The sequence below is a fragment of the Microplitis mediator genome, chromosome 3, assembly GCF_029852145.1.
Source record: "Microplitis mediator isolate UGA2020A chromosome 3, iyMicMedi2.1, whole genome shotgun sequence".
NCBI lineage: Eukaryota > Metazoa > Arthropoda > Insecta > Hymenoptera > Braconidae > Microplitis > Microplitis mediator.
Genome location: NC_079971.1, coordinates 18,120,346 through 18,139,939, shown reverse-complemented (window position 1 = coordinate 18,139,939; position 19,594 = coordinate 18,120,346).

Here is a 19,594-nt window from a genome sequence, read left to right as displayed (position 1 = left end):
TGTAGATACTCTCTCACAAATTAATTTAGCTAAAATTACATTTTCAATTGTTAAATTCACTTTTCTGTATAGTGGTGTTCTGCTTCAAATACGGAATTTAAAAATTACAGTGTGAGTTGTAATGTTTCTCACATCATTTATCATTCTCAACAATTGATAACTCACAGTGTAATTTTTATGCTACGGATAAATAAAAGGTATTATTTCAGAAAAGCGAAAAATACATCACCAATAAATCTTAATTTTTACAGTTTCACCTATCAACTATTCATTTTCTAATAAAGCAAGAATTCAAAATAAAAAGTAAACAATACTTTAAAGGTTCATTTAACTAAAATTACATTTCAAACTGTAAAATTTGCCACTTGAAATTATATTAATTTTATTGCTACAAAAAATTTCTAAAATTACAGTTTGAACTTTAATATTTAAAGATTTTTGCCCCGAAGGCCTGTTTTTACAGTAGAAACTGTAATTTTTCAACTGCTCTTATTTCCGTGTTATAATAGATTTAAAAAAAAAAAATTTTTTTTTATAAAATTTTAGAAGTACCTCGTTTTGCGTACCCCCGCCGCCCCTTTCTCTTACATATTTATATATGGGTCATTCCACCAAATAAAATTATTTTTACGGGGCGACCCTCGTCGATTTGGTTCAAACTTTGTGGAGTCGTTCTATATATTAAAAAAAAAATTTTCTGAAAATTTGAGCCTTTTATATGCAGCTGTTTCAAAGTTATGATTTTTTGGATTTTTAAAAAATCTTTGTTTTCAACTTTTTCATTCATTTTTTTGAAGGAAAAATTTTTTTTCAAAAAATGAGCACATAACAGTGTTTCGTAGGAAAAATTCTCAGATTTCCAATAAGAATATCCATTTTTTATTTTATGTTACAGAATACCTTTTAAAATTCGATTAAAGAGAAAAAAACGATTTTTATGACTGTGCGGCGCTTGATACATCTGATTTGATATTTTTTTCTGAAAGCTGAGATTATTTCCCACAAAATATGTAATTTTCATGATGTACATATTTTTTGTTTGAACAAAATCAATAATTATTTAAATGCAAGTCATTAATTTTATAGTTTTACCAAACTGTAATAGTTCATTGTGTGGCAAGAGATGAAACAAAACGATGTCAGACGAAAGTAAAGTATAGGCAAAAGCTGATAGTAACTGCAATCTGAAGTCGTGTTTCATCTAGTGTCACACACTATTTTTTTCATGATTACCTGCATTGAAAATTATCGTCAGTGACAGCAGCCAGTTAGAATCAAGTTATATTAAGACCAATGGTGTGATCAACTATTAGTGTACACGGGAAAAAATGCTGGAGTAGAATTTACCACACCAAACTAGTAAAAATTTTACTACACTTTGTGGTCGCCGCAATAACAACTGTAGTACCATAAGCCACAGTGTGCGTGATATTTTACTACTATAGGAGTTCTGTTTACTACTGTAATGTGGTAAAACTTTGTAGTTTCCACAACTACTTAATGTAGTATAAAATACTTATTTTGTGGTTTTGGGAACCACACAATTTTATATGAATTGGTATCTGTTACTATTTTTGGAGTATACAATACCAGATTACTTGTACAATCTACTCCAATATGTGGTAAAATGATTGAAAGAAGAAAATAACAGCGCCACCTATAACTTTTTTACTCCATTCTGTGGGTATTCTCAACTTGTGTCATTGTATTTATTATTATAAATAATATTATAAAACATTATAAATAATAATATATATAATTAAAAATATTTATATACATACTTAAAAATCGAGGCGTGCAATTATAATTTACATAATTAAAAAAAAATATATATATAACAAATATAATACAAAAAAATTTGTTTTGTATTACCTGTCATTCTTCCTTTTGCTTACCTCACCCACAACTTCTATTAAATTTTATTTCTATGCTCTTATCAGTGAATCGTGATTTTAATGCAATTTTTCTAATCATTGCCTATTGAGTATTTGTTATTTATTAGAATTATAACTTTTAAATCGATGTTTTTTATATTTTCTATTAATAAAAATTAATACTTAATTATTCTAAGTTTATGCTTATACGAGAATTTATTAATTATAAATATATTTTTAAAATTATCATTATCAGGTATTGATAAAAAGTAGGCTTTTGAAATTTAAGTCCTTATTATTTTAAGTTATTCATTAATAAATTCATTTTTATATCATTTTAATTTGATGTACTGTAAGTCTGAAGAATCTAAGATTAATTTTTATATTTTTATAACGTTTTCAATATCATAAAAACTAATGATCGTTATCTAACAGATATTTAATTAATACATTACGAATAAAATATATTCTACTATGTTGTGGAGTAAAATGAACCACAGTGGTTATTTAATGCTAGTTCTTATTACTACTTACTGTAGTAAATGGTACTACAGGTTGTGTACCACAGTGTACTAGTAACTGTTACTAAACGTGTAGTTATCCTATATATTACTAGTCAGTGTAGTAAATGGAACTCCATTTGTAGTAAATTTAACTACACATTTTTTTCCGTATACGCCTAACTTATGATTTGCAATTTATAACTAAACAGAAACCATAAATACTATTTATTATGTACACAAATTTTTATAAAACTTGATTAAAAAGTCGTAACAGTCATTAACGTAGATGACATCAATAGTTTGAAATCACTATTGAACAAAACTCAAGAATCAAAGTTCAAATTACTGATTCCTAGACTTGAACCATTGATGCTGGTATCATGAAAAATAGTTTTATAATTTTTGTTTTTAGAGCTTTACTGCAGATACATACCTGAAAACATATCCTCACACCACAAAATTTATACATCCGGATATTCAAAATTCTACCAGCGTTGATTTCACTGTTGTAACCAACCCTTATTAAAAGAAACGACTTAAAACGATTGGAAAAAAAATTTTAAATACTTTTTAATGCTTTTGAATACTTTTGAATCACCCTTTTTATGAGCATTTAACATTACAAATCGTTTCGAATCGTTTCGTTTAATCAGGGAATGATGACATTTTATAGAAAATAAATGTTTTAGACGTACGATACTTGAAGTCAAAAACGGTAAAAGAAACACAAGCAGTGCACTATCTCACCTATTCTTGATAGCTTAAGATATATATGTGTTAAAAATATATCAACATCCTCAAAACAAATAAGAATTAACGTTTTTTAATCATAGAGAGTTTATATTTTATTTAATTTTGTTTAAACAAAAAATATGCACATCGTGAAAATCACGTATTTTGTGGGAAAAAGTCTCAGCTTTCAGAAAAAATATCAAGATAGATGTATCAAGCGCCGCACAGTCATAAAAATCGTTTTTTCGTCTTTAATCGAATTTTAAAAGGTCTTCTGTAATATAAAATAAAAAATGGATATTCTTATTGAAAAGCTGATAATTTTTCCTACAAAAAACTTTTATGTGCTCATTTTTTGAAAAAAATTTTTTCCTTCAAAAAAATGAATGAAAAAGTTGAAAACAAAAATTTTTTAAAAATCCAAAAAATCATAACTTTGAAACAGCTGCATATAAAAGGCTCAAATTTTCAGAAAATTTTTTTTTTAATATATAGAACGACTCCACAAAGTTTGAACCAAAAAGACGAGGGTCGCCCCGTAAAAATAATTTTATTTGGTGGAATGACCCATATATATTACATCATGTGATAATTTTGAATTTAATGTGTTTAAACTTTTATTTTGTCAACTATCAATTAAAATTAATTCTTCATTACTCAAGGAAAAATTCAAAGGTTTCGCCATTAATTCAAAAATATAAATTGTAACGATCGTTACAAATGGATCGCGATTTAACCGTACTGTAATTTATCAATTCTTCTAATTTTTTGAACTTCCCGCTAAGAAAATCGACGATTTTCGAAAAATTGGGAAGTTATTGTTTTCACCCCGATTTGCGAAAATCGAAATTTCATCAGATGTCGACGTTTTGAGGTTCTAGGAAGCTATTCTGACTATTTTCAGAATGATGTCCGAGGGTCTGCATGTATGTGTGTGTGTGTGTGTGTGTGTGTGTGTGTGTGTGTATGTGTGTGACCGGCTTATAACTTTTTAACTAATGGACCGATTTGGATGGTTAAGGTGGCAATCGAAAGAGCTTGTTGGCCCTCAACTTTCCAGAAAATTTCAGATCATTTGATCAAGTAGATTCGAAAATATTGGCGAATTACGGAAAAAAAATTTTTTTTTTTTTTTAGTTTTTTATCGATTTCTTAGAAACGACTCGAACAATCGACTTCAAAATCTAATCAGCTCTAGAACCCAATAAAACACGTCGATTGCCGCCTCAAACATCGAAATCAGTCGATTCGTTCGTGAGATATCGTGGGAGAAAGAAATGCTTAAAACGGTTTTTTTCGAAAAGAATGGGATAGAATAGTATTTACGAGCTCGACGAGCTCGAAAATGTACTCACAACAATGTTTTCGAGCTCAAAGAGCTCGAAAACAGCGGGAAGTTTTGGGGCTGGCCCGCAGGGTCAACCGACGCTCAGATTTTTTTGACTGTTTTCTTTTCCAAATAACTACCAATAGCTCCATAAGAATCAAAAAACGTTCATAAAAAGTTCCAAATGAGAGGGTTTTAAACTTTTTCGAAACGAGGATAAAATTTAGTAAAAATTTGTTGTGTAAGGTATGTTTGAAAAACTTTCTTCTTTGACTCGAAATTCAACTATATAAAGTATTATACTACACTCAGAAAATTAAATAATAGAAACTACTATCTAGTCATGGGAAAATTTTTACCATCAATCCGATAGTAGTGAATATTATCTAGATCATTAAGATTGTAATAATTACCATATTTATAATAATTGGTACAATTCTGTATGTTAACTAGAGTCAATTATTATTATTATTATTCTAAATAGTTATATTTATAATCCAGATGGTAACAGCTACCATCAGAAATTATAATTGTTACCATCCTGATAGTAACTGTTACGAAATTTATTGCAGAAGTTATCATCCAATAATTATTAATTCTATTAAAAAAAAATTATAACACTAACTATTTTTAGATTGTAAAACGTTCCAATCGTTCTAGATGATTGGAATTAAAAACTTAGCATATAATAAACAAAATTACTTAATTTTCTGAGTGTAGATAAATTTTTGGTTTTCAATCAGAATTACGAAAATTTTAATTTTCGTAATTTAAATATAGTGGAAACCTAAACATGCAAACCTCTCAATAAGACAATTTATAGATAAATTGAGAAAAATATAGATAGCCTGAACTGGGAATCGAACCCAGACCAATTCGGTAACGCGCCGAGTGCTCTACCAGTTGAGCTATCCGGCCCTATACTATATTCCGTTCAATTTGATCTATAACTTATTAAGCCACACCGTCCTTCTTACGGTAATACACCATTTAAATATAGTGGAAACCTAAACATGCAAACCTCTCAATAAGACAATTTATAGATAAATTGAGAAAAATATAGATAGCCCGAACTGGGAATCGAACCCAGACCAATTCGGTAACGCGCCGAGTGCTCTACCAGTTGAGCTATCCGGCCCTATACTATATTCCGTTCAATTTGATCTATAACTTATTGAGCCACACCGTCCTTCTTACGGTAATACACCATTACACGGGTATTCTTTCGTGTATTTTATTGTACATTAACAATTTAATTTTTTTATTTTCAAGAATGGATTTAGTCGAGGATTATCAATGGGTACTGATGATTTTTCATTGGAAAATTTAGATCCACTACGAAATTAATGATCATCAAAATTTAATTTAACAAAAAAAAAAAAAGAAAATTCTGATTTTACGAACAAGAAAAAATTTTTTACATTAAAAATAATTAATCAAATTAATTGATTTTACTAAGAGACGATTGAAAATTTTCATAATCAATCGTTTATATAAACCAAAATTAGTTTGTTAACTTTCCGTAATTATGATGTTAAAAATATTGTTGTTTATAAACATTGCGTAAGAATAATTAATATAAATAATAATTATCCATAGTAACATTTTTTTTTTATATTTCATCAAAAAATTTACGAAAAATCGTTATTGTTATTTATTGTTTTTTTTTTTTTTTTTTTTTCTAAAGCGATGCGGAAAAAAACAAATTAGATAAGAGATAAAAAAATTGCACAATTTTGTAATTATTGTCATAATTTTTATCTTTTTTTTTAGCCGGATATTTTGATGTACTTTTAACTTGTTGACAATAATTTAATTATTATGAATTATTTTTTTGATAATATAGAAAGCGATAGTGATACATAAGAAAAATGTAAATATTTATAAAATTTATTTTAATAATATTAATTATGAGTTATTATTAAATTATTGTATTTGTTGGTACATTATTAAATTACATTATTAAACAGAGATTAAATATTAAACATAAATAAAATATATTGAAATAGTGTTTTTTTTTTTCATTTAACAATCAAAATCTATGATATGATTATTAATGATCCATTACTTTTAAGTAGGTACTGATCTTTAAAGATAATAGTACATTTTTTAATTTCCCGCCATGAAAATTGAAAATTTTCAAATAACGGAAAGTTATTGCTTTCAGTCTGATTTTCGAAAAATCGAGTTTTCATCAGATCTCGAAGTTTTGAGGTCCTAGGAAACTATTCCGACTATTTCCGGATGGATGTCCGTGTGTGTGTGTGTGTGTGTGTGTAAGCCCTTAATGTTCGACGATATCTTTGGGACGACGATCACAAGGAAAATTGAAGATCCGCGTCGTCGAGGCCTACTCCTTCATCATCACGCATCACCAATTCATCATCGGAATTGATTGGGGGGGCATCAATGAAGCGGTCATCAAACGCTGGTATCACTTCAATTCCCGACTCAGGTGATTTTGGTGATCCAGTCGGATATACCCACTCGGCGTCGGCCCAATTAAATTGCCTGTGAAACGTCTTCCTTCGTTTTTTCCTGTTTTTCTTCCCTCTATACTCGCGCCACGGGTCAACTATTCTTAGCACATATTGCTGTGGCGGTGGTGGCAAAAATGGTTTCATCTCTTCCTCTATCACAGCTGGTGGAGAGACTCGAATCTCGAGTTGAGGTTCATCAGAGCGACGGCTTATCGCCCTGGACTCTTTTGGCAACACTGTCGAAGTTGACGGCCAATCAGGTGCACGGCGACCCGCCAAGCGATACTCTGGTTGTCTGGGCGAATGAGCTACCGTGCGGGGACTCGTCAAGCGTCGATCACTGCCTCTGGACAGTCTCTCATTCGATCTACTATCATCCTCTCTGGATCTCTTAGAGGCATAATATCGATGCTGATGTTCATCAGAGTGACGGCTTATCTCCCTGGACACTTTTGGCAAACTTGTCGAAGTTGACGGCCAATCAGGTGCACGGCGACCCGCCAAGCGATACTTTGGTTGTCTGGGCGAATGAGCTACCGTGCGGGGACTCGTCAAGCGTCGATCACTGCCTCTGGACAGTCTCTCATTCGATCTACTATCATCCTCTCTGGATCTCTTAGAGGCATAATATCGATGCTGATGTTCATCAGAGTGACGGCTTATCTCCCTGGACACTTTTGGCAAACTTGTCGAAGTTGACGGCCAATCAGGTGCACGGCGACCCGCCAAGCGATCCTTTGATTGTCTGGGCGAATGAGTTACCGTGCGGGGACCCGTCAAGCGTCGATCCGACTTATTACTGCCTTTCGGCACTCTCTCATTCCATCCACTACGAGTCTTCGTAAATCTCTCACTAACAGAAAATCGATGGTCCCTAGTATCTAAAACAAAAAAACAATACACAATTATACAAAAGTTTAAAACTTGTCAGCTCTTTTCTGTGAATCTGATAAAGTTCTCTTAACGCTATAATACAAATCTTAATCTAAGCATTTTTGTTTTTTATCGAAGCGTTATTTATCATTTAACTTATAACTTCCTGGTGGATCCTAATTACTGTGAATTTATAGAAAAATAACGGTATATTTTTACGGTAAGTTTACCGTGCCTCTACGATAGAATTACCGTGTTTTGGCGGTGGAATAACCGCATTTTCACAGTGAATTACCCAAATTCGTTTGAAAAATGACATTCAGAACAAATACAGAAAAAGCAATTAGTCGCAGTAACATTCTTATATGCAAGTTTTAAGACCATAAGCTAAAAAAGTCTTAAGATCATAGGCTAAAAAACTTTTTGAATATGATACGTAGTCCATAGGCGTACTCACGCAAATATACGTGAGAAACTGTACTTCATTGTATTGTTCATTATAAAAACTATCGTCAGAAAATTTAGCAAATACTTAGAAAAATTTTCGAAATATATCTGCGCCTATGGTAAACAAACGAAAAAAAGTAAAAACTCTGAGTCTCGCTGGTATAGAAACTAAATTTTTAAGAGTAGGCGGGCGCCTTTAACAAAAATGGTGACAATAGATCATTATGAGAAGCTCTACGGGTTAACTGCGGTCATAAACACCTGCATGAAAATTGAAAATTTATAATTCGTATCTTAATTAGATCCCGAGATAGTCTGTAGTGATAAATTATAAATTATTTCAATAATTTATTTTCAAAAAAAATTGTTTTTTCGTAAGTTCTATTCGGAAAGGGTTTACCATACACCAAAAAATCATCGTAGTAACAGGAAAATTATTTACAAAGTTATAAGCAATCGAAGTTGGTGCTTGAATTTATACCCCCTAATAACCACCCCGAGTGAAAATTTAAGAATCCCACTCAGATTAGTTTTTCTTGTTTTTTTTTTTATTTTTATCCGTTTTGAAATATTTGTTTGATAATCTGTAAGAAAATGATCTTCTAAAACTACGTAACATTCCATTGAATTTTAATATTTTTGTAAACTTTTATAAATGTCATAATAGTTCAAAATATTAATAAGTATTATAATAATTTATTTCAACTAAATTGTGATATTCAAGTTCTAGTCACAAATGATGTCAATTCAAAATCTGAATACTATCGAACATTTTTAAATGTTGATTTTTTAAATTCTTTATTCAATTATAACAAATCTGTATTTTAAATTAAATTTAAACATGACGGCAATTCTAAATTTATCTAAAGCTATACATTTATAAAGAGTCAAGGTACAAAAATAAAATTTAGCAATTAGTATTGTAATGTAAGTATGTAATCTTTCAAAGATTAGGGTCTAAATCTTTACAATTTAAATGACTGATTTATGGTCGATAACTTAAAGGTACTGGTACTTGTAGTTCAATGTGAAAGTGAAAGTAATTATAGCTAAATGCATTGGGTCATTACTGAATTTTCAATAACTATAACAAGCAATACAAAGCTAAATGTGAAAGAAAAACGATTTTTAATAATTTGTGAAGTATTTTAAATAACTCAAGAAATTGAAATAAAATATATTTGTTGAAGATTCTGTAGTTGTATTTATTAAATTACTTTTTTTTTTTTTGTTAAAATTCAATCTTTCGGAAGTGAAAATTTAAATATTAATTATGTTGAATGAATATAAATTACTTAAACAGAATAATAAATGATTTATTAATTTATGTAAATAAAAATCACTAAAAACTTTTTATTTTAATATTTAAAATGCAGAAACTTGTATTTGTTGTTAATGACAAATATAAGGGGAGGAGAGGAAAGAGGGCTCTCCCGTTTAAAATATATTGGAAAATTATTTTTTCTATTTTATAAATAACTCTATGAAACAGATTTTTTTTCCAATTTTGAATTTAGATCTTATCGGAAATCAAAATTCTTTACAAAAAGGTCTATTGGGTCATATGCTATGAGTTGATATTATAAATAAAGCTACAGAGGATGAAACTATAGAAAAACAAGATCACATTTTCGAAAAAAATTTTTTTTTGCTATTTATTCGTTAATCAACAAGATTTTTTTTTTATCCTGCAATCAGATCTTTTATATAAAATTTAATTGTTTACATAAATGATCTTTATAAGGTGATTCTCATTGAGCTAAGAAAGAAGTTACAGAGCTCTGAAGTTGCAAAAAAAAAGTTTTTTTTGTTATTTTTGCTTTTAATATTTATTCTTGATTTATCGACCTATATAATATATGTACTAGGGTCTTTCAAAAGAAACAATTTTTTTTTTTTTTCTAGGAAACAGGTTCAATAGTATCATTTAGATATAAAAATACACCTGTGATAATTAGAGCTCTCACTATGATCATTAAGAGATTCCGCGTTGCACGGAATAATGTTCTAAATATATAAAAAAATTAAAAAAAATTCTCATCAAAGATAAGCTCTTAATTTTAGTTGTAAGTACTCGCTTAATGAATTTAAAATTTTCCCATTTAATTAACACGTGAATTGTTTTTATTTTTTTTTTTTTTTTTCAATTATCTATATCTTCTCGGAATTTCATGATATTTAATCGGCAATAGGTGAAAATTTCAGATGAGTGTTTCCTCGTTAAAAGAGCTTCTAACTAATTTATGTTTTGCAAACGACTTCACTGATAAAAAATCATAAAGCCAATTTTTTCTCGAATTTCATGGTTTTTATATTTTACTTGCAAACCACTAACTTTACGAAAAATTCATAGAGAACTTTTTTTAAAGGGGGTTCGATTTCCTACAAAAAAAGTCATGTAAGCCATTACCGTACAGCAAGTAGTTTTCAAGATAAATCCAATTAAATATCTCAAAATTTGAAATAAATCACTGTTTTATCCGAGATTTGGGTACTTCTTAGTAAAATTATGGTCAAAGAAATATATAATATATATCCATAAACATATTTTTGATGATATATTTCGTATTAGATTGTGAAAATGATATTTTTGATTGAAATTATGATCACATTGAATTAAAAAATTAAACTCAAAACGAAAAATATATTTTCAACCATAGAATCAAATCAGAGATTTCAGAATTCATCATTCTTATATTTAATTATATAAATATTATTAGAAAAAAAAATTGTTTAACTTACCTTCCATAATATCTGCTCTTTCGATGTAAAAAATTTCTACTATCACTCACTGAAGACTATAGATAGTTGAATAAATACACTTTAAGTTCGATTATTTAGGATATTGGTGTATAAAATTAAAAATAATTCAAGAGATCCTCTCTATACTGTAACCAAAGTTAGACTGACTGCATAAAATTTTGTAAGGACTAACTTCCTCTGCAGGATGTAAGGAGGGATAAAATTCAGGTGATTGGTCAACAAATAAGTAGTGGGGCTTTTAAGCACTACCATTTAAAGGACCAAGAGTAATAGGCTATACTGTGACGGTTATAGGCTTAAAAACCTTTTAAAAATGATACGTAGTCCATAGGCGTACTCACTTAAAGATACCTGAGAAACTGTACTTCGTTGTGTTGTTCATTATAAGAATTATAGTCAGAAAATTAAGCAAATACTTCGAGAAATTTTTGAAATAAATCTGCGCCTTTGGTAAGCAACCGAAGAAAAATAAAAACTCAGAGTATCGCCGGTATAGAAACGAAATTTTTATAAGTCGCACGCTTTTAACAAAATAGGCTAGTAGGGGGGGGGGGGGGGCGGGGGCAGAGCGGCCCCCCTGAAATTTTGATCAAAAAAAAATTTTTTTTTTTTTTCGACTAATTACTATAAATCCTATATGTTTGCGCATTTTTACCCCTACGCATGACATTTGGGGCAAAATGGACCAGCCAAAACTTCTGAAAAAATTATTTTTTCATATTTTTCGGCCGTTTCTCTATATAAGAGATAAATTTGGTCACTAAAAATTTATAAAAATAACAATTTTTTTTTTTAGTTGTTAAATTTTTGAAATAAAGTAATACTATAGAATTGTTTTTTTTTTTTTTATTAAATAACAGTTAGTAATTAAGGTAATCGAGAGTAAACGATTTATTACACCTTAAAAAATTTTTTTCGAGTAATATAAAAGCATAAATAGATGTCAAGAGAAAGAAATACATTCTTAATGATGAAAACAATTTAAAAAAAAAATTTTTTTATCATTTTTTGGAGGGGGGCCGCTCTGCCCCACAAAAAAAATTTTTTTTTTTTTTTCAGAATATTGGCAAAATGTACATAAATTTGTTCGAAATAGGACAAAAGTAAAGTGATCTGATGGTTGAAAGCCACAAAAAGTAATAATTGGCTTAGGGGGGCCGCTCTGCCTCACCCTCCCCTATGTGTGTGTGTGTGTGTGTGTGTGTATGTATGTGTGTGACCGGCTTATAACTTTTTAACTAATGAACCGATTTGGATGGTTAAGGCGGCAATCGAAAGAGCTTGTTGGCCATCAACTTTTCTGAAAATTTCAGATCATTTGATCAAGTAGATTCGAAAATATTGGCGAATTACGGAAAAAAAAATTTTTTTTTTTTTTAGTTTTTTATTGATTTCTTAGAAACGACTCGAACAATCGACTTCAAAATCTAATCAGCTCTAGAACCCAATAAAACACGTCGATTGCCGCCTCAAACATCGAAATCGGTTGATTCGTTCGTGAGATATCGTGGGAGAAACAAATGCTAAAAACGGTTTTTTTCGAAAAGAATGAGATACAATATTTTTTTTATGATACCATACCTTTTTTTTTTTAATTCTAAATATAAAAAAATATTTTTTTTGTATATTTTTATACATGTATGTTTTATATATTCTAAGATATTTTTTTAATATATTTAAAAGATACAAAATATATTCGAAAATCGGCCAAAAGTTAGCTATTTAAAATATATTTTTTATACATATTTTATATATATTTTTATATTATTTATGTATTTTTATTTATATGAAAAATATTTTTCTTTAATAAATTTTTTTTCTTGGAGGGTATTCTCAATATTCTGACTCAGAAGTACTCTATCTTGTCCCGGTCCTCTAAGAAGTTAATTAACATTCAATACTTCCGAATAATTCAACCTTGTTGATAATTTTAAGTAGTCAGTTCATTATCTCCATAGTCTAGACTCTAATGAGTATTTTTATATTTAACGGTAGTGACAGATGGGATTATTTCAAAAGACAAATTACCTGAAAATGTTCTGATACGATCATTACTCATAATAGTCTACTCGAGCAGATGAATACCTGCGAAAAATAGTTACAAGTCTCCTAAAAATATAGTTGATGGCTTAAACGATCCGGAATGGCGTCTAGAAAAAGACGTTTTTTGAATTTTTTTTGGAAAAATAAAATTACAATTGTTATGAACAAAAAACCGTTGATAAAATTAGCCGTCCAGCTTTTTTGGCAAAGTCTTAAAAAGTATAAGTGAAAGCTCAAATATTGAAAAAGTTTCTGAAAGAGCAGAAAATTTTAGTGGAAAAGTTCTCGAGTCATCGAATTGTAGCTCCAATATTTATAATTTTAATTTGACATTGAAAATCGGCTTTTGCGTGGCAGTTTTGGCATGTGCGCGACGCCACTCTAGTGAGCGTAGTTTTAAAATAATTTTGTTTGCAATTAAATATCAATTAAAAAAGTTGAAAAACATTCCGGTGTCATCTAGACACTTCCAAGTATATGATTCCGTGGTAATAAAAGTTGTATCACCATTTTTTAAAAAGTTATTCAATTGTTAATTAATATTTTTTTTACGGGTATGTGTTGTCATAAAAGGCGACATAAAAGTTTAAATAATTAATCCATAAATTTTTTGTTTCTTGAAGCCCTTTTTATAAACATACTCAACAAGTTGACGTGATAAAAGTTTATAAAATATTTTTATTTCATTAGTTATTAATTTTTGGAGTACCAAAAAAATTAAAAATTTAAATGATATATGTTAAATATTTTTTTTTTTAATTTTAAGCTATTACTGATTTCATATCCTTGCTAGGCATTATATGATTACTTTTTAAATTTTTTCATGCCATTTGTTTATAAATTTTTTGTAAACAAATGGATTAATTGAATAGTTTTGAAAATTTGTTTTTCACCATATTGTTAGCGTAAGAAAATAATGATTTTCAAAAAAAAAATTTTTTCTTAAAAACAATATCTTAATGTTAATTTTCTTTTTTTTCATATTTCGATTATTTAAATAAATAATTAAGGAATCGTTTTTATTCTAAAAATCATAATTTGCATTCCTAAATATAATGGCAAAAACAAAATTTTTTTTGTCGACAATTTATGTATTTCTTTATTTAAAAATTTGTTATAAATAATTTTTTTTTAGAACATAAACAAATGACAAGTACAGCAACTTGCAACAATATAGCAAAAAAATTTTTTTTCAATTTTTTAAAAAACATTTGGATTTTGGAGCATGACAAAGTCCAAACACTGACTCGATTTGTCAACAAAAAAATTGCTGTAACTTTGCAACTATTGCGGATACAGTTTTTAACCTTCGGTCGTTTTTATACAGTATGACTGAAGCTTTCCCATTGGTTTTTAACCTACTGTTTATCTGTTATAGTTTTCTAACTACACGCATTTATTTCTAAAAATTATAGCATTTCAAATATACGTATAATAGAATTTAGATCTAATTTAACTGGAGTTGGTCATACGAATAAGAAACTTTTTTTTTTATACACAATATAAATATATGTTTTTATATATGATTAGAATATATTCTTCGTATATGATAGAAATATATATTTTCATGTATGATAAAAATGTAGTTTTCGTATATATTCAGAATATATATTTTCATATATGATAAAAATATATTGGTTGTATATGATTGACATATATAGTGGAAAGGGGGCAAAAGGGGGTAGGGTAGGCAAAACGGGGTACCCCCAAAATTTTATGAAAAAAAAAAATTTTTTTTTTTTTCTTCTGATTACTATAAATCCGATGTATTTGCGTATTATTAGCCCTACGCCTGACACCTTGGGCAAAATGGACCAGCCAGAAATTCTGAAATCATGATTCTTTGATATTTTTCTCGTCAAATTAAAAAAAATTAAATATCTTAATCCATTTTTCGGCAGATTTTCTACAGCTGGGGCAAATTTGGCCACTAAAAAGATTCGAAAATAATATTTTATTTTTTAATTGATAAAATTTTTTAAGTAATTCCAAATAATCTGTAATTAAAAAAATCAAAAATCACGTTTTTTGGGTTTAAAATAATGACAAATACGAAATACAGAATTGTTTTTTTTTATTGAATAACAATTAGTAATTAAGCTAATCGGAGGGAAACGATTTATTACACCTAAAATAATTTTTTGTTGAGTATTATAGAACCAAAAATAGTTGTCAAGAGAAAGAAGTACATTCTTAATGATGATAACAATTTAAAAAAAAAAAAATTCCCATTTTTTGGAAAGAGGCCTCTCTGCCCCACAAAAATTTTTTTTTTTTTTGCCTCTGTATCCACTAATGATGTGAAATGTAATTTTTCTATATGTATATTACGTATAAAAAATTTAATTTAATGAAATTTGATCAATTTTCAAAAATTTGTTTTTTCCAACTTTTTTTAAGGGTACCCCTTTTTGCCCGCCAAAAATGAAAATTTTATTTTGCAACGGCAGCTAAAAATTTTATCTATTTACCTTGAATGCCATTAAAAACAAAAAGATTTAGCGTATTTTAGTCCTCTAAAACTTAGTATTTCCTTAGGTACCCCCTTTTGCCCCCCCCCCTCCCCTATTTTATACATGCTAAACATTTACGGACTCGTATAAGATGAGTATTATATTTTATAATTTAAAAAAAAATATATCAGAAAATATAGTTAAATTCTCCACATATATTTATTGATATTTACTATATATATATCTTGACCATATACGTTATTTTCACACAGGCAACAATAGTAAACAAAAAAATTACTAAAATGTTGCCATACTTCCGCGTTTATATTTTAATCACTTATTTTATTAAAATTTTTTTTATGATTTAATGCAAAAATAATAAAAATATGTTCTGTTAATTCGTAAAACTAAGTCAATTTATAATATTCTTTATCGATGAAATTTTAGAGTGAAGGAGCAGTTGTAGTCATGCAAAAATACAATAGAAAATCTACGAGATCCCTTAGAAAGATAATCGTTCTCGAACCTCTATTAACTTACACTTGACGGTGTCAAATAATTAACACAAAATAGTTAACCATTTAATTTTTGTACACAATAACACAAAATTTTCAACTGTCTAAGGATTAGGATCTCTTTAAATTTAAGTAATTTTGTATGCTTATCGGTGATCCTCTTATTGACCTGGCTATTCAAATCCATAACTAAAATATGTATAATTATGAGATATACTTAAGATGTGATAATATCACTTTCTATGAGTTTAAAACTTAAATTTAAAATCCATCAAGTCAAAAATTAACATTTTAGAATCGGCGCCTGACTATTTATGTCTATTATGAAAGAGTTTTTTTTCTAAATATTGTCTTACTGTACTTGCACACGAGAAAAAAAGAATACTACATATTTGAAAAGTAACAGCCTTGTATATCTATATACTAGTCAATTCAAAATGTTTTAAATCATTTTTCTTAATCAGGGATCAGAATAGTAAAAAAAAATAGTACTATTTCATCAGTTAAATTTACTATCATATAGTTCAATCCTCGACAAAAATATATCTGCAGATTTTGTCTCCGAAGCATCGGCAGCTTATTATAATAATATCAGGAGACGCGAAAAAAAAAAATTTTCGATGTTATGTTTATCGAATAAAGAGAAGTGCGATGCGAACCTCTTAATGTTGATATTAAAAGCTCTAATTTTCACAGGCGTACATTTTGATGTCTAAATAAAACTTTTAAACATTTTTCCAAGAAAAAAAAAAATTGTTCCATTTTTTTTAACACCCTAGTCCGTACGTATGTCCCAATGTTAAAAATTAGAAAAAAAAAATATGTTAAAATATGAAAAAAATATATTGAAGAAACATAAAAAATATATGAATATGTATATGAAAAATATATTCTTAACAATTTCATTATTATGTTTTTTATATACACCCACGCCATAAATTAAAGAAACACCGCGAGACGTAAATTTTCTAAATTTTTTTTTTCGTTTGAAGGAGTCCACGTGTGAAATTTTTTTTCAGCTAAACTAACGCATACGTCAGTTAGCAAATTTATTCAGCTTTAATTTGAATTTTTTTTTTGAGATTCGGACGGCAACTTGTCGCTGAGATATCAGGCTTCAAACGAAAAATGATCATTTTGAACTTGATTACCCGATGAAAAAAGATTTTGTCTATAATCATATATGATCATATATGATTGTATATGTTCATATATATGATCATATATAATCATATATGAAGTTATATATAATCATGCATGATTATATATGGGGTCATATATAATTATATACACTTATCCAAAAAACTAATGGAACAAGAAAATTTTATAAATTTTTTAGTGATTTTTGGAAGGCTGTATTTTCGTGAAAAATGATCGTATCGAAAAAAATAAAAAAGCAAATTGAAGCTTGAAATCTCTAGTTTAAAGATCTTTCAGCAAAATATTTTTTTGAGTCACGGTTTTTGCGGAATCATAAGAAAAAAGTCGAGACAAAATTTTTCTAAATTTTTTGGTTTTTTTTTTTAGGTCTACGGGGCCGGGAAAAATTTTTTCAAAAAAACGAATTCATGGCTCGTTTAGGAAATTTATTCAGCTACAATTTGCTTTCTTTTGTTTCTCTGTACGACAATTTGCTGCTGAGATATCAGCCTTCAAATGAAAAAGGATCCTTTTGTTGATATCTCAGCAACTAATGATCACACAGTAATTAAAAGGGCAGTTTAATAAACTTGAATAAATTCCCTACAAGGCACATTTTCGATTTTACCAAAAAAAAATTTTTTTTCATCCTTGATATCCATTTGAAAAACCCACATAAAATGGCCATTTTCTGGTTTTTTAGTCAACTTATCGCTACTCTGCAAATATTGATAAAAAAAATAATGTTGCCAGGTAATTTTACAGCTTAATGTACCCCGAAAAACCCTGGGAATTTTCAGATTGATCCATTGAACCGTTTGTCCGGACCGATCGCTCAAAGTTTTACAAAAAAATAAAAGGAACAAGTTTTGTTCCTTAATTTGTGTAGTCATTACTAAAATGAACAAATTTTTTTTTTCCTCTTTACCTTACATTTACTGAGTAACTAACGCAAAAATGAAAGAAAATCAAAAAAAAATTAACTTTTTCATTTTAGTAATGACTACACAAATTAAGGAACAAAACTTGTTCCTTTAATTGTTTTGTAAAACTTTGAGCGATCGGTCCGGACAAACGGTTCAATGGATCAATCTGAAAATTCCCAGGGTTTTTAGGGGTACATTAAGCTGTAAAATTACCTGGCAACATTATTTTTTTTATCAATATTTGCAGAGTAGCGATAAGTTGACTAAAAAACCAGAAAATGGCCATTTTATGTGGGTTTTTTCAATGGATATCAAGGATGAAAAAAAATTTTTTTTTGGTGAAATCGAAAATGTGCCTTGTAGGGAATTTATTCAAGTTTATTAAACTGCCCTTTTAATTACTGTGTGATCATTAGTTGCTGAGATATCAACAAAAGGATCCTTTTTCATTTGAAGGCTGATTTCTTAGCAGCAAATTGTCGTACAGAGAAACAAAAAAAAGCAAATTGTAGCTGAATAAATTTCCTAAACGAGCCATGAATTCGTTTTTTTTTAAAAAAATTTTCCCAGCCCCGTAGACCTAAAAAACAAAACCAAAAAATTTAGAAAAATTTTGTCTTGACCTTTTTCTTATGATTCCGCAAAAACCGTGGCTCAAAAAAATACTTCGCTGAAAGATCTTTAAACTAGAGATTTCAAGCTTCAATTTGCTTTTTTATTTTTTTCGATACGATAATTTTTCACGAAAATACAGCCTTCCAACAATCACTAAAAAATTTATAAAATTTTCTTGTTCCTTTAATTTTTTGGATAAGTGTATACTATTTTTCATTTTGATGATGATTACACAATTAAAGAAACAAAATTAGTTCCTTTAATTGTCTAGCAAAACTTTGATCGATCGAACCCGAAAAACGGCTCAGTATATTTATCTAAAAATTGACAGTGTTATTAGGGTTATATTGAACCAAAAAACCCCTGGCAATACATAATATGTATTAGTCTTTTCTCCCATATGTGCAGAGTAGCAGTTGACTGAAAAACTTGACTGGAAAACCAAAAAAACGCATTTTTTTGTATTTCCTTTCAATGGATGTTAAAAATTAAAAAAATTTTTTTTTATTTAAGAGATGATAGGGTCTTGTAGGGAATTCATTCAAGTATTAAACGCCACCCTCCAATTTACTGTGCGATCATGGGTACCTGAAATATCGATAATCATAAAATGATTATTTTTCGTTTGAAGCCTGATATCTCAGCGACCAGTTGTCGTGTGAGACTCCACAAAAATTCAAATTGAAGCTGAATAAATTTGCTAACTGACGTATGCGTTAGTTTAGCTGAAAAAAAAATTTCACACGTGGACTCCTTCAAAGAAAAAAAAAATTTAGACAATTTTCGTCTCGCGGTGTTTCTCGTGTTTGCGCAATAGTCGTAGCTCTCAAAAGAATTAAATCAAAATGCGTCGAAACTAGAGATGTCAAGTTACGAAATACCTTTTTTAAAATTCCGATACGA